We start from the raw sequence: 17,489 nt of genomic DNA, 5'->3' as shown, positions 1-17,489 counted from the left end.
ATATCCAAGAGTAAATCCTTTTTCTGCTGATGCAAGGATTCCTATCAGGGACTGCACTCCTGCTCTACCTGTCCCATCCCATGCGTTCGTGAACAGATGTTTTGCTCACTGTCTTATACTCACAGAGACTCCTGACCATGCACCAGTTTAGTTTTAATTCTGCTAAAGAAAAACAATTCAGTCCTACCAAGTCTCTTTTCTTACCACTCTGCTTTCACCTCCATCCTTAGTGAATATTATTGCAGCCACCTCAAGAGGAAAAAAATAGAAACACAAAAAACAAGACCTCTGAAAACATCTGGCTCCTGTATAACCCTTTCCACCTTTGCAAAACAAGCACAGAGCTGCAGGGAATCAGCTGCTTGCTCGTCACCCTGGAGCTGCCTCCCACCAACCCTGCACCTCACACAAACAGGGCATCAGCCAGGGTCCAGCTCAGCTTCATGGATGGATAACCTCCCTAGGATGGAGGTTATATATTATCATATAAAATAACTTATATATTATTATATAAAATAATCCCCGTTATTTTGATGCCTGAATGTGCTCACAAATTCAACTAACCTTCCTGTATTCAGATATTTTTAAATTTTTATTCCAAGACTGACGAAGTATTGCATCTCTTCTCACTCATATATTGCTAAAAATATTTTTATTTTAATCACTTCTAGGCTCTTAAATACTTAATGACATGATTTTCTGAAGAGCTTACATACTGTGAGAAAAACAAGGGAAAAGAAGAGATTGTTTTATCACTACATTAGCATCTAAAGGCATCAAAGGAATTCCTAGCCACATACCACTTGCTATACAGAATGCAGTTAAATAGTGTATTTACATACAAAGCCTGTGAGACTCAGGAAAACTTACAGTCAGAGAATCAGAGATTCAAAGAATGGTTTGGGTTGGAAATGACCTTTAAAGATCATCTAGTGTAAGTCCCCAGTGAGCAGGGACATCTTCAACTCCATCAAGTTGCTCAGAGTCACATTCATCAATGTTTTAAGCCCAAAAGGCCTCTTCTCTTTGGAGGGATGATGCTGGCCTGGAGGGTGCAGGGTTCTCCATCCACACACCCTACAGTTTGGCACTTCTGTCCTCTCTGCCATGCCACAGCCCCATGTGGAAGCACTGCCACCCCTCCAAAGGCAGCAATGCAGGTGAGTGCTCTTTGACTGCTAAAAAAAAAAAAAATATTAAAAAACCTAGGGTCAGATGAAGCTGTTTAAACATCAATTTGAACTCACTGAATAGGGAGGAAAAACCTGGAGCCTGTACAACTGGTCCTGCAGCAGTGACTCTACACCAATTCCATGGCTCCACTGCCAAGACTCAGCCAAAGACTCCACACAGCCTCCCTGCAGAAGGAAGGACCACCAAAAAGTCTACCAAACCCAGAGGTGAAGTCAGAGATGTCTCTTCCCTGCTGTGCAAATCCTTAACACCAACAGTAGATCCACCATGCGAGAAGCTGCTGCCTGAGCTTACGTCTCTCCTTCCCAAGAGCTGCTTGGGAGAAGCCCAGCCTTTCTTAAGCATCTGACTTACCCTTGCTGGGAGCAAACAGTCCCACTTCTGTCCTCCCTCCAGTGGAGTCAGGATTTCTCTGTCATGGGCACAATCTGCTCCAGAGACAGAAGATCTGTTTTTATGTCCATCTTTTATCACAAAGAAGACACTATCTTTGTGTAAGTGAAGATACTGTTAGCCCCAGTTCATAAGTCCTCAGAGCTTTTTGGCTGAAATACCCAACATAGTCTTCTTTCTGAAGACTGTCATTTAAGACATCCTTTTCATCAGTCTTCTTCCTATTCTGAATTCAATTCTCCAGGGGGTGATGCTGCAGCAGAAATCAGTGCCCTTTCCAGACCCCTTTTCCATGGGAAGTGCAGAGCTGGTACCCACAGCAGATAACCAGAATGCGGAATACAGTTTGTAAAGAAGCTCCAAGTTTAAAAAAAAGGAGGAAGGAGAGGACACTGAAACACATCAAAATTATCATACTTTGAAACACATCAAGAATATAATAGGAAGTGGCATACTGACAAGTAAAATTCATGATTCAGGGCTAAAAAACAGCAACAATAATTAACATGCTACAGAAGATTAAATTTAATCTTTTTTTTTTTTTTTTTTTTTTTTTTTTTCTCAAGAAGATGACACTCCTGCCCTCCTCTGACCCAACACTGGTTATTTGGGAGTGGGGCTATCAGGTCAGACACATCTGCGGCTGATGCAACCCTGTGGTAACACTGCGGTGTATGGCGCTGCTCCTGCAGCTGACACGGCGCTCAGATCCCCTGCCCAGAGATCCTCAGCGCAGGGGAGGGTGGCAGCTGCAGTGTGAGGCAGCAAGGATATAAAAAGCTGAGGACTCAGCCTGGAGAGTGGCAGCCAACCTGGGCCTGCCAGCATCACCTTTCACCTACATCTGCTGAGCCGCCTTCCCGATGGGAGATTATCTTGGGAAAACAAGCCCTGCCATGGCTGCTCGCTCCAGCTGGTCCCCAGATCAGAGTTATGGCCTTCCAGGACAGTAAGCTAAGGGCAGGAGAGGGGGACCCCGTGTACAAAGCTATCCCCAGTGATAGGGGGATCAGAACAGGTTCTCCTAGGAAAAGAGAACTTGTTCCCATCCCCAGTGGTTCCTGAAGTGCTCGGCCCCACCCACCCCTTCAGAGGCTGGCTCCATGCTGGGGGAAGCAATAGCCCAGCTGTCTCAGGCAGGGGACTGATGCTCCCTTCCCAAAAAGGGGCACCAAGGAACAGCACCAGCACGTCAGAAAGCTCCAGTGGTTTTCTCAGCTCCAAATCCCTGGCTCTCCAGCCTGGGAGCAAAGTGTGACAGACTCAGGACCTGAGAGCCAGCAACAAAAATCTGGGAGATTCAGAGAGGAAACATCAGAAATCATCAGTCTGAGAGGCACACACCAGAAGCCACCATCAGGAGAATGTTTAGAGCCAAATCTGATCTTGGTTCCATCAAGATGCTCTCACTGCCTCCTGTACTGGATCAGGATGTACAGGCCTGGTCATAACCAGGTTTTGGTCTCTTCCACATCCTCCCCAGGGCCAAGGTGGCTCCAGCTGATGTGCTCACTGCAGCTCTGCCATCCAGCGGCATGGAATTCCAAGCTATCAGAAGTGCTGGAGCTAGTCATTAAGATATCAGAAAACCCAGGAAGAAATGATTCCAGCTATTTATTTGCCACGTTTTTGGTCTGCCTATCTGGGGTCACATTAATGGCAATTTCTAATTTCTTTATTTATTTTGCTATCTATCTTTTAAAGTCCTCCTACAATCCTTTAAATTAAACCACTTACTGTCATTATATATATATCAACTCACCAAAACAATGTCACAAGACTCTTGATTACACAAAAAGCACCAAAAACTAGTTTTTTCCCAATGAATAAACTGTTGTATCAAAGCAGACCAGTGTATCTGGCAGAAAAGTCAGAACACCTTACGAACATTTTTTCAGGAGGAAGATCCTTCTAGATATTACCATTTTTTCCTACCTCATAAGCAGCATGAATTAACAAAGCCAATAAAAATGACCTGAAAACCTAACCTGAAGTGGCTTGGCCTTGATTTTGATCTTGAAACAACCTGGCCCAAGATCAAGAATAATTCTTAATATTTATTTTTAGAATACATTACTTTCAAACCTCCAGACCTCTGTTAAGATACCTTTTCTATTTTTCCCATGAGGCTGAAAACACGATCTGTGAAGTCACGTTTATCATCAGAGACTTGTCCATCATCGCTATCTCAGTAAATACTTTTCCAAGGAAAGAGTGTTCTTTTCACAGCAGACGTGGGCTTTCCCACCACCTACCACCAGGAAATGCATCATGTTGATATCCAAACCTGCCAAAGCCAGCCTGCTCTTTCCAGAGCCACACCAAAGTTCTGGCCTTGAGTTAACAAAGCCCATTTAACGGGTAACTGTTGTTCTCACTGGCACGGGCAAATCTGTGTAAGAACTCACCCTCTCAAGGCTGTGTTTCCTCACAGCTGCCAACCTCAGCCCACCTGGCTACTCAAGTTGGATGCAAACAGCTTCTAGCAAGCAAAAGCTAAGTATCTGCATCAACTCTGAGAACACTTTATTTGAGGAGGTCCAGCTATTCTCAGCTACATTTAGAAACATGCACAGCTGCCACATGCTACCCCATGCAGCTCATGTACCAGAAACACCACTAGTAAGGACCTGAAACCAAGGGAAATTGCTGATTTTCCTTGAACTGAAGCAGTTCCATTTGTAGAGATATGCATCAATGCACCCAAGATGATATGAGGCCATCCAATCTCCCTGTCTTTTAATGAACAATCTCAACAGTGTAAAATCATTGAAGACCACACAGGGATTGGGAAGGATGAAAGGAGTCTGTTCTCTCCCGACCCTAACACAGCGTAATGAAGGGCAACAAACAGCCTCATTTGTGGGATACTGGGGGATGAGAGAATCTGTGATCCTCAGCTGCCTTAATGTCACCATTTCCTTCCACTCTCCTTCTCTACATGCCCTAAGAAAGGGACCTCTGTGAAACTGCCTTCTAAACCCAAGCCCTCAAAGCAGGAAGGCCAGAAGCCTGTGATCGTTTATTGTATACTATTTTTAAGTGGTTCCTTTGCACTAATGTAGTCCTTTTCATTAGGATGGCCTGAGGCACATCAGGCACAATACCTAAAGATCACAGCTCTGCCTATCTAAAGGCACCAGGAATAACTCTGAAGAATGTGACCTCTTCAAAGACCATGTGATGAGCCTCCCAGTGAAAGGGATGGTTTTTTAAACATGATGACACAAAAATCACCAGAGGGGATCGAACCCAACCACCACCCTTAGTCAGCATCCGGTTCTCAGATGTTCAGAAGAGCAGAGCGTGCAGTTGGCAGGAGTGAGAGGACGCTCCTGCTGGCACCCATTACTGGCATGCACAAACTATTTGCTGTGTTCTCCAGCTTAATTAAATCAATAGTTTAAACTAATTCCTCAGCTTTGACTAGTAGCAGCTGAGAAGCTGACACAGCTTCCCTTCTGCCACCCATGGCAAGCATGGCAGCCTCCAGGATGCAGGGCAAGCAGCTGTCAGAGATGACAACATCTACCATGGGGGATGCATCACTGGGAGATCACCTGCTACAACCTCTAGAGGTCCACTGTACCACAAGGCCACTACTTAAACCAACCACTTACTTCCAGATAGATATATAGACATATTTTTTCATCTCAGATATCTCTATTCTTCTGGTTTTGCCCCACCACTCTAGCTAATGGGGGGATGGGATGTCTGGATTCAAGGCAAGGCACAAGGTCTTGACAATGGACCTTCCCACCTCCAAGACTGAGAGATAACAAAAGTTGGATGAGGAAATGAGGGGGAAAATGAAACAAACACCCACAACATCACATCATGGTTCATTCATTGTTTCAAACATCTGCAGCAGAAATTCTGTTTTTGTTTTTGCTGGCTTTTCCCTTTTTATTTCCCCTTTCCTTCCACACAGATGAAATGCAGCATGGAAAGCAAGGGCCCCTGTCAGCATCTGCTTTGCACTGACAGTTCAATCCTCAGGGCCAGCCAGTGTGATGGGCCTCAAACTACAGTCACCACAAGTACAACTGGACAGATAAACCCCTTATCTATGGCAGAGTAATGCCTACTGCAAACTGCACCACTGCAAAAAGCTTTTCTGACCCTCCACAGCAAGGTCTAGTCCTGACCTGAGTGCATGAAAGCTGGAGCTGCAATAAACCCACATCGCTGAGGAGCACCCTGGAAAGCCAAGTGAACCCTGACACTGCCTAAAAGCTTTGGTGTTTCAGTCCAGCCCCCGTGACCCCCATTTAAGAAGACACAACTAGTTTAAACAAAGAACTGAAGCACTCAAAATCTGCAGAAAATCTGAAGTAAAAATTTCAGCTTATGAGCAGAAAGTCTATTATTAACAAAACCATCACAGAATTACAACTGCGTCTTAGCCATCATTGACAAGAGTACAACCATAAACAAATAAGCTATTGTATTATATGTACTTTTTATAACATGTACTGGGGCTTTTATAATGCATATGGTTCCTTTTGGGGACAAACTTTTTTGCAGGGCCTGTTGTGATAGGGGCAATGGTTTTAACCTGAAAGAGGGTTGATATACATTAAAGAAGATTTTTAGAATGAAGATGCTTAACACTGGGACACATTCCTCAGAAAGTGTTGAAGCACTAGAAAAGGTTGCCCAGAGAAATTGTGGATACCCCATCCCTGGAAACATTCAAGGCCAGGCTGGATGGGGCTTTCAGCAACTGGATAGAGTTGAAGATGTCCCTGCCCACACAAAGGGGGATGGACTTTACAGGATGACCTTTACAGTCCCTTCCAACCCAAATCATTCTAGGATTCTATGACATTGCCAAACAATCCTGCTAAAGAAGACACAATCATGAAAAATAAACAGTTTTCATTGTTGGTCCTTTTAAGCACTGACCTTCCCACAGCCACCAAGCTTGGGGCTTAGTACCAGAGCTGGGTGAAGTTTGATTTTAGCTAAGGCTGGTCTCACTTGAAATTTCACCTCTCTGTGGAAGTGAGTGCAGGTGAACAGGTACATCAGCACAGCAGGGTTTCAAGGGCAATGAGGCTCTGCTAGCAGCTGGAGGACAAAGTATTTCTGGGAGACCTAAAGATGTCAGGCTGCCCCAGCAGTAGCAGGAGACCTTGGCTCCAAGGAGCTGCATCCCCCCTGTTAGCTCATGTCCAAGAAGGATGTGTTTGAACAGAGCCTGGCAGAGGATCCAGCTGTTAGAAGCAGGAGGGGAATGACAAACCCTTCTTGGACGAGAGGACAGCGTGAGTGAGCTGCCTGTGTCGGGTTTGTAAAGGTAGGATGTATGCTGTCTGCATCATGGAAACAGGGATTTAAGCTAAGGACAACACTGACACAAGAACAAATCAGCATCAGCTGGCTATGAATGACTTCAGGCTGCAGCACAAAGGTCCCTGGCCATGCCAAGCTCTAGATGCCTTTCAGCAGTCACAGGGCAGGCAGCTCAATCAGTCTTAAGATACAGCTTGATAAATTTGCTAATGAGATTTATACACCTTGGATGCTCATGAAGCTAAGGAAGAGACTTTCATGATCCATGCAGCATTACAACCCCACTCCTCCAAGGACAAGAAATCCCAGAGCTTTCCACTGATTTTTGTTATTTTGGTCACCACAAGCAAGGCTCCATTACCCTTGTCCATTCCTGAAAGCCCTTCAGATGCATGCTGCAATAAATCCAGTATCTTCTCAATGAATATAGAGAGATGTTGTCCCTACCACTTCCCAGTGCATCTCCATCCCACTGCTCTGAAGGCCCTCTGCTACATCAGACACTCTAGTTTCTTATTCCCTAAGTACTTCCAGCATTTGTTTGGGCTGTCTTTGGAGATTACTGCACAGTGTTCTTCTAAGCCATTTGTTTTCAAAGGTACTCAGATACTTTGCCTATACCTTTGATACCTTTCCAGCTTTCAGATCCCTGTGTTTAGATAAAAATTACTTTCAAGTCCAAGATTCATAGTTCAGCCTTTCAGCTGCAGATTTTCAATGACCAGATCTCAGCTAAGCCAGCAAATGCAGCTGCTGCCTTGCCAACATGTGACACCATTTCCTCCTGGACACCCCAGTGGCTCTGATACAGCCACCAGGACACAGGAATGGATTCATTTCTTGTACTCCAGTGCCTTCTAACGTAAGGCTTGACTGGGAGCTGCAAGGGTGCTCATGAGACCAGCAGGTTGCTATCAGCCAGGGCACCCCCAGCTCCCTGCAAGGCAGGGAGGTCTCTCCATGCACATCTGCTGAGGGGTCCCATAGGCTCCACAGAAAATTTGGGACCCCAGTTTTGCCTTCATACTCTCAGCCAAGCGAATGGGAAAGCCTGTCTGTATACAGGCACAGCTGCAGCACTCGCTCCACCTAAGCTGAAATGTCTCATTGGCACTGAGGATATAGGGGAAAACCTGAGCACAGGTGCTCCAGCCTCCAGGAAGCTCAGGGGCAACCAGCTGGAGACAAACCTCAAGCCACCCCATTACAATAACCACAGGACACCATCCCCTAAAAAATGCTCCAGTTGCAGCTGGTCAGGAATAACCAGGAGTTCTGCTTTTAATCCAGATTCAGATAGCACCCAAATTTACTCTGGAGTCTGAGTTTAGACAGATCTTGCTGTGCACGGCTGGGCTGTCCCAGGTGGAGGTGGTCCAACCTCTTGGAGAAGCTCCACCTTCAACAAAACCTCATCAGCAGGAGGCCCTCCCACCCTTCAAGAAACTACAGCCAATGAGAGCTCCGCGGTGCTCAGGATTACTTCGTGTTTGAATAACCACTTGCAAGCGAGGAGCCCTGTGAAAGCACAGGGAAATATGCAAATATGAGACAAAGCAGAAACATCAGCATCTTAAGAGAGGTTTGCCCTCATTCTATCAAAGCCTAGCAGCAGTGATATGTTCCCTCCTCCAGTAAAGCTGTTGGGATTGTATCACCTGCTTTAACACACTCATCTTTGGCCTTCGACATGCCAGGAGTGCATGAATTTAATTAGTATCCCCATTTCATTCTGATTTTGTATAAAGGATGGGGATGTTTGCAAAGGGAATCCACTTCTCATTTCAGACCCGTGACCAGGCTCAGCTGGATGGATATTTATTTAAAACATTATCACCCTCCCTGCTTGCTCATAAGGCAGGGGTTGCTACCATCACAGCATCACAGGTCACAGCAGGCAAGGCGTGCTGAGGCTGCAACCCAAGGCAGCAATCAGGCAGGCTGGGAGCGTGATCCTGTGTTAAAGTGCTGAATTTGGTTTGGAAAATGTCTGTCTGCATTCCAGGTCAGCACAGCAGTGTAAGAGCACTTACTCCAACATCTGCATTGCTACAGGTAATGTGGCTAAAAAAGATAAAGAATTAAATATCAAGTCAGTGAAGACTTTGCATATACAGAAATGCTGTAGTATTTAAAAAATAAAAACTTCATTTTAATATACAAAGACTTCCTTTCCACCTTAAAACTAATAAGCACAACAGAAGAAAAAAAAAAATCTGTATCCAGAGACTTGTAAATCCCCTATCCTCACACCCAAAGGCATACCAGGTCCTTTCTACAGACAAGCAACCAAGACATCTCATGTTTGCCTTGGCTTGACCCATACTTAAGATGTCCCAGAAGCCTGTGAAATGATGAAAAATAAATTAAAATAAAGTTCAGAATACACCCACAGCCACAACCGCTGTAGTTCTGCTGAGGAAATGCAATTCATTTGGAAGGAGTATTAAGGAGGCAGTGGAGAAGAAAAAACAGGAAAAAGGGTTTTTTTTCTGCTGAAAAAATTGTTGTTTTTTTCCCTGCTTTGGGCTGCACAGCAGAAGGGCTGTACCCAGCAAGAGGGGAGTGGATAATATAACCTCCCATAAGTGATATCTGCATCACCCAATCATGCACTGCCCTCCAAAATGCTGCCTCCTCTTTTCCTGCAGAAGGACTGCAAATACTATCAGGGAAACAAAATATAACCTTATAGAGGAGGAATAAAACCCAAACAAAACAATGTAGGAACTACACAGTGCAAACTGTCACTCTATCTGAGCAGTTTAAGGTGTATGAAACCCAAGGGAAGTGGAACTCAGATCCAGCTCTAGGAGCTCTGAGCTGCCACTCCTGGATGAGTTTGCTACCAACTCTTCTCTGGGGAGGAGCATTTACCCTATCACCAATACTTGTGATAATGAAAAATTGATCAAGGACAATGTAAGGAAAAAGAACAGCCTCATATTCCAATAGACAACTTTTCTCACTGAAATTACAATCTCTCACACCACTTTTCTGTGTGTGAGCAAGTACAGGTGTGCATCCAGTTTTCAACTTTACACTTTTTAGGCAAAGAAAATACTAAAAAATATTTTAAAAATCATGCAGAGTCTAAACCAGCAGTTTATATCAGTAATATAACATTAAAAATGTCAATCAATCACCACATCCAGGAAATTAACTTAATCAGTTAGAATAACTGATGGCCAAATCTTGGCTCCCAAGAAGGAAGCTGCCCTTTCTTGGGAGACCTCACTCTGTCACCCATAACCTGATCCCCTGCAGTCTCTCAGCCACATTTTTTGGGGATGTCTGATGCCTCTTAATGCTGCTGCCACTGCTGACAAGACCAGCCCCAGGGACTTGGTTTACTATTCTATCCCTGGCCGCAATATAGTGCAGGAAAAGGGCTAGGGGCAGGTATATTTTATTAAATATTGATTTTATACATGTCTTTTGGGGAGATCTAATCAAAATTAATTTAAGACAGGAGGAATCGTACTGCCATCTGAATTCAAAAGTACAGTGAGAGCTGGTTGACAGAATAAAAAGGCAAAATTGATATGTCCTCTAAAAATACATCAGTTTCAAATTTCTTGGGGTCTTAGCCTCAGGTAGGCTGTAGGAATATCTCCAGGGAGATGGCAGCTAGTTCACTTCGGCGTATTTTTTGTCACTGAGCTGTAGGTGCTGGGTGGCTGCCACCATGCTGAACCCCTTCATAAATCACTTTAAGATTCTCAAAGAGCAGGTGCCCATTGCAAGATGGGGCACTTCAAGGTTGGCCCCTGCTGCCAGTGGTGCAGAGCTGCAGGGGCACAAACAGGTGCTGGCACATGGTCCTGCCCTGGCATGTCCCCTCAGCTGGGCAAGTACCAGAGCTCACCCTGCTGCCACTGGAATTTGGGGGGTTTTGAGGAGGGTGAGTCCTGCTCAGCTGTCTGGGAAGCAGTGGGACTCCAGGCTTGGGTAGAGGCAAGGAGGGGGACATGGGGCTTCATTCTTCATGGGTGAAAGATCAGAGAAAGGGCTCTCACTGCTTCTCTGCACATTAGTCAGCACATAGGAACATGAAAACAACCCAGAGCAAATCTGCTCTGTAGTATTAGGGATTATGACTCAGAGATTTTTATTCCTCTCCCCGTGACTCATCCGGTGCGGCCTCATGGCCCAGATTCAGAACAGCCTAACCTTTTTGGGCTCCCTCTGCCCAAAATCCCATTAAATAATTGCCCTTTGCAGTCAGTGGTGAAGAATTCAGGGGATTTTTTCCCTTCCTTCCCCATCAAAACAGGAGCCAGAGGGAGGGAGTGCTGTACCCCAGGACCATGTGCCTGTGACAGTGCTCAGCACTGGCAAAGCCAGCACAGCCCCGTGACCAGCTGTAGCACAGGCACAGCCCAGAGGGGGATAACTGTGATGATATCCATGGCACAGGAGACAGCTGGCTGCCAAGTGCTTTCCGGAAGGTGCAGGGCTGCAACTTTAGAGAGGTGGCAGTCATTTGCCTGTCACAAGAAGGTAACAAGAAGATTACAAGAAGCATCTGGAAATGACCCAATTTAGCTCCTGGGATGGGTTAGAGTTTGCTGGGAAGGAATCCAGAAGCAAGACGGTGGGGCTACATGTGAGGTTTCTGGCTAGGAAAACTACCCTATGTCTCCTCTGCACTTTCTGCATCACTGGTGATGAAAGATCACTCAGGTAACGAGGCCCCAAAAGCAACCTGTGCACCTTCTCACCTTACTCACAATTTTTGGAGGAACAGGATCTGTAGCTGCAGAATAAGGGGGAAAACATTATTTTGCAGAGGATGTAGCCAGGGCAGCCCCATCCCACAGCCCTGATCCCCAGCACAAAGTGATCCGGGCTAGGCTGAACCAGAAGAGTTTTGTGGCCCCTTTGTGTTGGGATAATAATAGCAGCAGATGAATTCCACATTTCAAACAAGGGTGAGACATTAAACAGAGCCTCTGTACAGAGATTAGGTGGAATAAGAAAAACAATAAATCCTTAAGTTCTTGGACTTGAACGGATTGACAGGGAAAGCCAGGGAGTGGGGCCCCATCACTACAACAGTGCCCTGCATAACCAAGTGCTTTGGGATTCAGCTGCCTGTCCAAAGGATGAGGACTACAACACACAGAGGAGAAGGTTTCTCAGAAAAAGCTGAGAGACCTTTATCCAGGTCCACTCCAAAATCACTGCATTCCCAGGCTGCCACACCCTTCTGAGGTCCCTGCATGTGCTACCCACACTCACACCAGAAAGACACTGTAAGGGCACTCAAGCTTAAGACATCAGGTGAGAAGCACCTCTTACCTCCTCTCAGCCCTCACATGAATGAAACACAGTGAAAAAGTAGCAAAAAAATTGTTTTCCCTTATAGAGTTGTGTGGGGACAAGTTACAAAAGCATGAAACCTTTTCCAGGCTCCTACAGGAATGATTTCAAGTCTAAAAACCAGAAATAAAGATTAGTAAAGGCAGGAAGAAGCATGAAGAAGAGGTGGAACCTCTTACCTAACTTTTTTTTCTTCTTTTTTGCTCAAGGCTATTTCTGTTGTGCTTGCTCTATAGGAAGGCACTGACTCCTAGTGTAGTTTTCAACCTTTCCGCAAACCCCTTCAAAGCTGAGCTTCTCACCTTCCAGCCTAGCCTGGAGGCACCTCACATTCCTCCCTCCTGTCCACATGACCTCTTAGGACCGCTCTGCATGAGGCAGATATGCAGTATCAGCCAAAAGACTGAGTATCAACAACTGAGATTCCATCTAAATACCCTCTTCTTTAAAAAATAGCTTTTAGATTAATAACTGAAGACAACTATTTTTGAAGACTAAATTTACTATATGGAGGTCAACCCAAGCTTCACTGACGGATGTTAATGTTCTGTGGGACAGCAAGTAAGTGTCGGAACCCAAGGTGTCCCTCAGACACTCTTGGATGTTCTGGGTCCAGGGCAGAAGCCTCTGAGACCCTGGCAGGCAGCCAGAAACCCCTGTGGTTTTGAGTTTGACCCATGGAACAATTTACCAACTTTGCAGGAAGAACAAGAAATCACAAAAGTTTAGATATTATAATAGAAGTAATCACAAAGTGAAAGGTAGGATTTTTGAGTGCTGTACGGGGGGGTTTTAGGCCTTGTACAGAGGGGTCTGAGTTTTGTACATGGGGGTCAGAGGTTCTAAGATGGAGGGATTTGGGCGTGCCCTGTCCTCCTTCTTTCTCCTTCCTATTCCCCATGTTCTTGGTGATGTTGGCACTCACAGATTGGTTTAGAGTAGAAAGCCACTGTTCAACATAGGTAATAGGCATTGGGGAAAAACTATAAACATTTAATACGTAATGTGTGATATAAAAGATGGCACCAGCCCCGTGGGAGAGGAAGACGAAGGGAGACGAAGACGGAGGGAGACGGAGAGAGACGCAGAGGGAGAAGGAATCAGGGAGAATGCCAGGGAGTCTGTGTGCCTTGAGATAACATGCAATAAACTGCTTTGAGACCAGACGACTGAAGACTACTGAGTCTTTCTTTGAAGGCATGGGTTGGAGGAGAGACTTTACCACCACCCGGAGTCACCCCAATCTGGGGGAAGACTCTGGCAAGTAAGCTAAAAACTACACTTCCATGCTTAAAATCACACCCTGTAAACAGTATTTTTGCTGTGTGCAAAGGATCAAGTAAAACTAATTGGTGCAAAGGGATTCCCATATTCTGCAAACGGAAATCTACCCTGACACAGCCACATTATCTGTTAACAATGCCTCATTTTGCAATAAACCCCAGCTATAATACTGCATCATATTGCAGGGAGATAAGCATAACTATGCTTATAACTAATGCCAGGGTTGTTCATGCTTCCAGTTATCCTTGACAGTAATTTATAAATTTATAAAGTTCTTTATAGAACACAACTATGAATAACATTTGCTAGAAAGAGCTCTTAAACATGCTTTAGAGTTTCTAAACCTTATTTCCTTATCCAGATTATTACATCCCTTATGTAAGCCCTGATGACACTGAAAATTAAGTCACCTGTCTGGAATAAAAGTCATCTCACCCTTATGCAACCAAGAGTCACCTTTATCAGGGGGGAAGGCAGCAGGAGGTACTGACAGAAGGACAAACATTGACTCCAAAATGTCAAACAAGAGCTGGGAGAAGACAGGCAGCAAGTGACAAAAGGAGAAGAGAAGGTATTTACAGCTCTGAATCACACATTTCCCCAGACATCTTTCCATTAATGATGAATATCATAATTTCCCTAAATAATGCGAGGAAAATTAGTTTAATCATTTAAAGGCATCATCAATAATAAATGTGTCAGCTCCAGATGCTAACCTCACCATTCCTCCATCCTCAGGGACTGTTTTAGGGAAAACAGTAAGATTGCTGTCACATTTTAATTTTGGAAAGATGCTTTAGTAGCAGGGTCAGGAGAACAAAAGAAGCCTCCGGGGCTGAGGACTGTCAATCTGAGCCCCTGATCAGTGTAAAAGCTCTTTGCACCACAGCTGCCATTCCTGTGTGATAAAGCAGCAATCAAAGTGCTGTTCTTGTTTGCTCAGGTGAAGTGCTTACCTGCAAAAGTATGCATCAAGATATCTGGGGGCAGATAAGAGGAGAGCCCTTCCCACCTGCCAGGAGAAGGTTCCACCAAGGGCCTGCAAGGATAAGGAAGAGGCTGCTCTGGAGGCAGCACATCCATCACCTGCAGCACAGCAGGTGCAAGGGTGATGCCACATCTGAGTGTACCCAGCTGCTACATCAGCACCAGCATCAGCATCTGGATGAGAAGGGGAAGCAGAAAATGATGCATGGCCACCATTCAGTACCAGACTGCTCAGGAATGAGGAGCAAAAAAAGATTTAAGAGCTTTGAGCTCCATCGCTGCAATGCTGCTGGCAAAACTCACCATGCGCTCAGGAGCAAGCATCCTCTACAGCACAGGAAAATCCAGAGAGATTTCCCAGCTCACCTTGACCTGGGTACTGTCTCCTCTGAGCCATCTGCCACCTCATCAACGCACAAGTCACACCTTCCCTGAGGTGTGGACTCCCTTGTTCTGCCATGACAAAATAATTATTCCAAGGGCTGCTGCTGCCATGGCAACCCCAGCCACTGAAAACAAAGGTAATGAATTGGTTGTGCAGGACTGGTGGGAGGAACTGGGTTCATTTGGGGGTATCCTACTCACAGTATGAAAGAAGGGAAAGGAAAAGGAGTCAAAACCCAAAATCATGGGGACAATGTTTCCAAAATTCACATTTGCCAGAAAAGCCTTTTCCCTGCAAATACAAGAGGGATGCAAGAAGCAGGAGAATAAATCTGCATAAAACTGGCATCGTTTTGACTTCCAAAGCCATATTATGACATCCTCAAAATGAAAGCAGGGTGACCACCAGCAGAGACAGAAATCCAAAGCAACCACCAGCATGTGATTCAGTGTCTCATGGCAAGGAAACCCAGCCTGCTGCCTCTGCCAAATTTCTAACAGGGGCTGGGGTGGGGTGAGGTTTGTGCCACCAGCCCATGATTTCTATTGTTTCAACTTTTCTCTCTTCCCTTGGATGCAGAATTTGTACTATTTTAAGCAACTATGCTAAAAAAATACCCAGAATGTAATGCCTGTTTGTGCTGTGCTGCCCATAAAAATCTTTTCCACTGGAACAAAGATTTAAACCTCTGACTCAAAATGACTTTACAATGGGGGGCTGATTATCAAGAGGGCCAGAATATCCTCTTATTAGAAAAACGTTCACTGGGTTTCCTGAACTTTACATGGTGGTATTAACTCAGTGGCTTGTTTGGTTGGATGCAGGCAATACCAGCTGTCTCTGACACAGGGGAAAAAACAGCTATGTTTTTTATAATACAGAAAAAGAGCTTAAGGTAATTGTGTGTGAATGTGTGGCATGTGTATTCATACATGCACATACATAGATGGACACACATGTCCTTCTGATCATTGTCAAAAACGATACAGGAAAGAAAAACAAAATCACAACATACAAAGGATGGGAAGGATAAAAGGATGCATTCCACCTGCTTGTCTCAAGTAAAACAAACCTAACTAAGGCACTATTTAAAAATTATTATTATTTGTCTATTGCAGTAGCAAGCATCATGGGGGAAGATTCAAGCCCTGTTTGTACAAGTCCAATACAAGCACTTAAGGCAGTCTGGAAGAGATTCATCTGGCTTCCTTTAGACTGACATAAAAGCTCCCCCTAGTCATTTTAGCCAAAACCCTTTTGTTTAGAGACTTGTTTCTATTGGTATAATGTTTATTTGCAGACAGATTATGTTACAAAAAGGGAGGGTACATAGGCTGGGCAGCACCCAAGCAGGGGTCCATCCACAGATCAGTTGTTTGGGGATGCCTGTCCTGCCACCACCCTTAGGAAGTATCTCCCAAGCCTTGCTGTTTTTTTTTTTTTTTTTGCTAGATCAGCTCTAACAGCCCCTGATGATGGGCCTGCCTTTGGGGTGAGCTCTACCCCAAAGCTTTGCACCAGTGATGGCCCATGGCAACCGTGTGTGCCCTGTGCCACCTCCCAACCCATTCTGTGCCAGCAGCTCCGGCGGCAGCTGCCCCAGAGAAACTCTGCCCTTGTTGACCAAGCATAGAGGGGAAAGCTCTGTGTAAAATCCTCTGCTCACTGTTAGGCAGCAGGACAGGTTAGATTTTAAGGCAACAAGTCATCAGGTATGAGCCTAAAACTTGCCTTTGTACATGTCAGAGCAGACTCGTATAATAGAGACATCTTTCTCCATCCCACTGACCAGGATCTGAACCAGAACCCATGAAGGAGAAGTTCTGGAAGGGTTCCTAGGCTATTTTTTAGGTTACCGAACCAACAGATAGCCAACAGAGCCAAAGTTTGGCCTCCTGGCAAGCAAAGTGATCATATCCAACAATTGCATCCAAATTAAAAAAAAAAAAAAAAAATTACCCCAGGGAGCCTAGCACACTGTAAAACTCTTATTTACAAGTTTTTTGGCTGTTCTTTCATCACCAGAATTTACTGGAAAAACTCAAAAGCAATCATCATTTTACAAACATGTTTTGCTCTGCACAGTCCCTGCACCCAACTTTACAGGGAGAACATCAACAGGAAGAGAGGAGTCCACTGCCGCCCCAGGAAGCTGCAGTGTGCACTCCTCTTGCCTTGTCAAAACCCCACCTCTCAATTTATATACTCTGCAATAATTATTTTGCTAATCACAGGCTGCTCTGTGCTTCTCAACACTAATTATTATTATTAGAGCTGGCTCAGCTACAAACGCGCTCGCTTTCCAAACACACAGTGCTGGGCTGGAGGAGAGGGGTGGAGGGTTAATCCTTTACTGGATGCAGCTTAAGGCAGTGAATGGTATTCTGGCCTGTAATTTCTTTAAAAAGGAAAAATAACATCTTTCAGGAGATTTTCCATTTTGAGTTAGCACAGAATCACCACAAAAAAAAAAAAAAATACTGGGTAAGGCAACATAACACATACTATGGTCTTCTTTCAACTCATCAGCTATATTTATCTCTGAACTGAAGCATAGAAGCATATTTCACTTAGAAAAACTTTTAAGCTGCTTAAAAGAGACACTGAAGTAGCAAAGGCCACA

General features: G+C 44.8%; 2 long non-coding RNA genes across 2 annotated transcripts in view; both read right to left on the bottom strand.

Moving 5' to 3' along the window:
- Window positions 1-831: 831 nt before the first annotated feature.
- LOC128800851 (uncharacterized) overlaps window positions 832-17,489 on the bottom strand; it is a 29,847-nt gene continuing 13,189 nt past the window's right edge. Inside the window, exons 2-4 of the long non-coding RNA XR_008435056.1 lie at window positions 1,549-1,622; window positions 1,266-1,358; window positions 832-1,178 (exon numbers count right to left, since the gene is read on the bottom strand). This is a non-coding gene — a long non-coding RNA (uncharacterized LOC128800851). The remainder of the gene's footprint in view (window positions 1,179-1,265; window positions 1,359-1,548; window positions 1,623-17,489) is intronic.
- Window positions 8,786-14,934, bottom strand: LOC128800866 (uncharacterized). Its single transcript, XR_008435061.1, has 3 exons — window positions 14,848-14,934; window positions 14,451-14,533; window positions 8,786-8,949 (listed from the first exon to the last, which is right to left on the bottom strand). It is a non-coding gene; the product is annotated as an uncharacterized LOC128800866 (long non-coding RNA).

The sequence above is a fragment of the Vidua chalybeata genome, chromosome 1 (assembly GCF_026979565.1).
Source record: "Vidua chalybeata isolate OUT-0048 chromosome 1, bVidCha1 merged haplotype, whole genome shotgun sequence".
NCBI lineage: Eukaryota > Metazoa > Chordata > Aves > Passeriformes > Viduidae > Vidua > Vidua chalybeata.
Note: the sequence above shows the minus strand (reverse complement) of the source record. Positions and strands in the feature narration are given on the sequence as shown.